We start from the raw sequence: 5,727 nt of genomic DNA, 5'->3' as shown, positions 1-5,727 counted from the left end.
CTTCTTCTTTTGTTTTTATGGCGGTTGGCAAGCAACCTTCTGGTGTGCATTACTGCCACCTACTGTAATGGAGTGTGGACCGAGGTGGATCCCTACTCTATATTATTTTACTTAACCCAGTGTTTTTTAAATATGTGTATATTGCTTTATATCCTATGTGTTCTGAATGCAATCCTAATATATCTCCCACTTCTAACCTAATATTTTCTTTTGCTAACTTATTTTCCAGTATTTCTCTTTCTCTATTATATTTCCTACATTGTATTAAGACATGGTCAACATTTTCTATCTGGTGGCAAAAATCACACAGCCCTGTAGTATGATTGCCTATCAATTTTAGTGAACTATTTAGATATGTATGGCCTAATCTCATTCTAGTAATAATGTCTTCTTCTTTCCTATTTCTACCCCCTCCTCTCATTACACCTACTTTCCTCTGGACTTTGTAAAACTCTCTACCTTTTGTTTCCTTATTCCAATTATCCTGCCACTTTTTATTGTGTTCTATCTTAATTATGCTCTTCACTTCTTCTTTACTGTGCTTAATCTCCATGTTTACTTCTGTTTTAGTGGTTGCTTGTTTTGCGTATCTATCAGCTAACTCATTTCCCTCAACTCCTACATGAGCAGGAACCCAGAGAAATGTTACCACACCTCCCGCTTTATTTATTCTGTAGATTGCCTGAACTATTTCATAAACTATATCTAGTCTTGTGTCTGATGTTATGTTTTTTATGCTCGTCAATGCACTGCTGGAGTCCGAGCACACGACTACTTTCCTAGCTTTGTTTTCCTCTATCCAGTTAACTGCCATATAAATTGCTACCAATTCCCCTGTAAAAACAGATAGTTTATCACTAATTCTTTTATTCAATACTATATTTCTCTGTGGGATAACTGCAGCAGCTCCTACTTTACTATTTATAGTTTTTGATGCATCTGTGTATATCATAATATTATCAAAAAACATTTCCTCAATCCGTTGTTCTATTTGGTAACTATTTAAATGTCTATTCTTCAGTAACTGCATGTCTACCTTTGGGTTTTCATACATCCACGGTGGTATTGCAGGAATTGGTACTGTAGGGCTAACTTTAATATTGTCAATTTGTGTTTTTTTTACATATATCTCCTATTATCCACCCAAAACTATTCATTTTTTTCTTCCCTTTTTCTTGGTAATTTATTAGCACTTGACGGGTTGGATGTCCTTGCTTGGATCCTTTTAAGTTTGCCCAATAAACTGCTGAGAGTTGATCTCTCCTCATGTCCAAAGGTTTTTCGTTCATTTCTACTTGTAATGCTGCCACTGGAGTAGATTTAGTAGCTCCACAACATAATATTAACGCCTGCGACTGGATCCGGTCTATTTTCTCAAGTAGAGTTTTTGAAGCAGATTGATAAATAATGCATCCGTAGTCGATAACAGACCAAATTAAAGTGATATATATTGTTTTCAATGTCAACCTATCAGCCCCCCAATCTTTACCCCTCAAAGCCCTCATTATATTTAACACCTTTTTACTTTTCTCCACTATCTTGCTGATGTGGGTTGACCAGTTAATATTTTTATCAAACCATATTCCTAAATATTTAAATACTTGTACCTCTTCTATATTTTCTCCATAGAGTTTTATTTGGAGCTTGTTTTGTACTTTCCTCTTCGTAAAATGTATGACTTTTGTCTTTCCAACAGAGAATCTTAAACCCCAAGCTGTCCCCCAGTCTTGAACATTATTTACCGCTTTTTGAATCTTCTTTTTATAAGAAGCAAAGTAAAGTAAATAAATAAATGAATTTATTTAAACAAGTGAAGACCAAGTCTTTAAAATATTTTCTTGGATTTTCAAATTCTATTCGAGTTTTGTCTCTCTTAGAATTAAAAATGTGGAGCAAAGCGAGACCAGCTGGCTAGTAAATAAATACAATTTAAAAAAATAGAGGCAGCTCACTGGTAAGTGCTGCTATTTGAGCTATTTTTACAATAGGCCACCGGGCGACTCATCTGGTCCTTACGGCCTACCTGGTGCCCGGGGGCACCGCGTTGGTGACCCTTGGTCAAAACAAACCTGTGTCAGACTCTTTTTTTAATGGGACCCACATTGCAGTTATGGCTGTCCTTAGAGCCATACTTGCCAACCCTTCCGGAATTTCCGGGAGACTCCCGAAATTCAGCGCCTCTCCCGAAAACCTCCCGGGACCAATTTTCTCCCGAAATTCAGGCGGAGCTGGAGGCCACGCCCCCTCTAGCTCTATGAGGACTTGAGTGACATGTCTGAGAGCGTGTCTGCCCAATGACGTTATAACTGTAGAATGATCAAGGGCGAGTTCTTGGTCTCTTATGTGGGTTTATTATTAGGCAGTTTCATTAAGTCCTCCCAGCGCAGGAACAACACACAACAACAGCAGTCACGTTTACGTCTACTACTCTACCGTAAGGCAGTTTGTCTGCCGTAAACAGCATGTGACACTCTTAAACATGACAATACTGCTATCTACTGTACATGCACCACAACACCTCCAGGCAACTTCAACCCTTTACTAATCCTCCTCCAATCACATCCCATCTCCCCGGATTGTAAATAACCTAATGTAAATTATCTAATGTATTTCTAATGTATATACTTTTTCTTATGCAATCTGAACTCACTATGTTCTCTGCTGGCTGTACATATCCTACTTAGTAAGACCTACACTGTTTCAATGTCCATTTTTCTGTTGATGCAATTGTTGATGACTGAAGTACTGATATCAACCAAAGCTCCTCATCCCACCCCCCGGATTGTAAATAATGTAAATAATTCAATGTATATACTATGATGATTAACTTGTGTGATGACTGTATTATGCTGATAGTATGTATTTGTACCATGAATTGATTAACGTGGAGCCCGACTTAAACAAGTTGAAAAACTTATTGGGGTGTTACCATTTAGTGGTCCATTGTATGGAATATGTACTGTACTGTGCAATCTACTAATAAAAGTTTCAATCAATCAATCAATCATGTATATGTGACAATAACATCTACTTCAGAAAGTGCAGTGCACAACTGTGCACACAACAGCTGTAAATGTACTCCTCCCCTCTTAACCACGCCCCCGACCACACCCCCCGTCCCCCACCTCCCGAAATCGGAGGTCTCAATTGGTTGGCAAGTATGCTTAGAGCAGACCTGGGCAAAATAAGGCCCGGGGGCCACATGCAGCCTTGTTGAGCTTTTCAATCTGGGCCGCCGGACATTACCAAATATTTTTTTTAGATCTTTAAGATGGAAAGTGTAGCTGCCATTATGATGTACAGTAATCTGCGCAAATGAATGATACACCAGTTACTATGGTAATCTAATTAGTTACTATGGTCATCTAATTAGTTACTATGGTCATCTACGCCACAGCAGCTCAGACGAGGCACCAAGCAGTGTGGGCGGAAAGCGTTTCCACCAGGGGCGGTTCTAGGCATGCTTATATGAGGGGGCCGTCAGAAATGTGAAGGGGGCATCATGTGTACACGTCATGCTCCAGCACTTTTTTTTCTGTGCTTATAGTAACGATGCTTTCTTCATTGAAATGGGTCTTTAGCTATGTGTCCAACCCCAACCTGGAGTAGTGGATTGCACTTTGTCAGGCCTCTACCTTCAGACCTGTCCAACTTGGGTGTCCCACCTGAAGACTAAGCTCCTGCTGGTATAGCTCTTACGGTCACTGAGGCACGCAAACCCCCTGACCACAATAAGGTGGCAATCCCTCATGGGGGGAAACATTAACAGCGCTGCCATATTTCCGAGAGGGGAAACAGAAGCAGGCGTCTCGCACCACAGAATACTCTAGCCATGGTCGTGTGCGGTACCAGGCAGGATTGAATGATCTTATTGTTGTACCAAATGCACGCTTTGGGTAGCCACCCAGTATTGGCTGAGATGGTGCGTTGCCATTTAAGTCACTGGGTAGCTGAGCAGGCTGTTTTGGGGGAGCGCTTGTTGGGGGGACGGAGGGAGCTGGTGCAGGAGAAACAGTGCTTGCTGGTGCTAAAGGTGCAGTATTGCTAGCTGCTGTCCCTGATGTATTAGCAGTAGCATCATTGCTACTACTACATGCAGGAGCAGGACTAGACTTTTTAAATTTTCTGAAAAATGGATGCATTACAGAGCATTAACTTTCTCTTTGTGAGCTGCTGTAAGCTGGAGCAGAAAATAAGTAAGCTTGAACAACAACAGAAAAAACCCGCTGTGATTACATGAAGAAAAACAACAACAGTACAGGACTACAGCCTGGGGCGGGGCTTTACGTAGGGGTCTGTCAGACACAGGTCACTTGTCTTCAGTTTGTCACATGCAGTGGACGTGGGCACTCATCTGGGCACAAAATTCATTCACTCCAATGTATGTGTGTTGCCCACTAGCTTGTAAATTGATGAAAACGGCAGTGTTTTTGTTTTTAGGTGTCTTGGTCATATCAAATGAAACTTATAATTTGTTTATTACAAAATGTAGATTGAAACATTAAAGGTTGACTATGTAGAATTACAAGAAAAACAACAGAAAAAGAATTTCAGCAGTCGATTGCCAGACCGTTGCTAAGTAAAACGGGCCGTTGCTAGGGACTCCGCTCTGAACAGAGGACAGCAGAGGAGGACTGCTAAGCAGGATATATACCTTATGTTTCATTTTTACCGTCATTAACAGCATAATAAATGACTTGTAGCTTGTTACAGAGACAGTGGAGGCTCTCTGCCTTCCAAACCAACTGCTGCTCAGAGCCTCCGCTGTCACTGCTCTCGTCAAGTTGTAGAAAAAAAAAAGAAAGAAAAAAGGAACTCCGCAGCACCGAAAGTCCACGACGATAAATGTGTTTATGACACAAATACACCCATCCTAACAAGTATATGATAAATGTAGACAACTTTTCCTTTTCTTTTACTTTCATACTGCAACAGTGATTGGATGTTTACTGAGGGCTGAGTGCGGGTGTGTGTCTGCTGCGCAGCCTGTGGAATGTTGAATACACGCACAGCGGAGGGAGGGATGAGAGGGAAGCCGACACTACTATATCGTGCGTGTCCCTTTTTCGGCTGATTTTTCCGCTATTGCAGATAATTTTGTCAACTTGTAATGTAGTAATTTTGTGAGTTTATTAAAATTTGCTTTCTCAAATTTTGATTTGAGGGGGCAAGACATTTATTTAAGGGGGCTATGCCCCCTCTTGCCCCTGCGTAGAGCCGGCCATGGTTTCCACAGACGCGGAAGGAGATCTTCACAACAAAGTTCTAAAGCTTAGTGATATATACAATGGAATAGAAAGTACTTTATTGATCCCTGGGGGATATTCAGCAAATATCTGATACATCAGATTGTAGGTGGGTTTACAGGGTATTATTCGCGTTCATATTTCACTGCTTCTTGCATTTTTGTTGCTATACGTACTATATTGTAAAATATGTCAATTGAAAGGGGGTTTGACATTCGTATGTTGTCAATAGTCAGTGTTTTGTTTATAGAAAAATGGAAAAATTCATTTAGTTTTTTAAGGCGGTCTGTCATAACGTTTTTAACATTCGCACATTATTATGAGGTTTTGTAATAGTGTTCCTAAAAATAGATGTTCCGGCCCCCAGACACATTTTTTTCTCTAAATGTGGCCATCCATTTTCTACCGCTTGTCCATTTTGGGGTAGCTGGAGCCTATCTCAGCTGCATTCGGGTGGAAGGTGGTGTACACCCTGGACAAG

This window comes from Nerophis ophidion, linkage group LG18 (assembly GCF_033978795.1).
Source record: "Nerophis ophidion isolate RoL-2023_Sa linkage group LG18, RoL_Noph_v1.0, whole genome shotgun sequence".
Classification (NCBI taxonomy): domain Eukaryota; kingdom Metazoa; phylum Chordata; class Actinopteri; order Syngnathiformes; family Syngnathidae; genus Nerophis; species Nerophis ophidion.
This window is presented reverse-complemented; position numbering follows the sequence as displayed.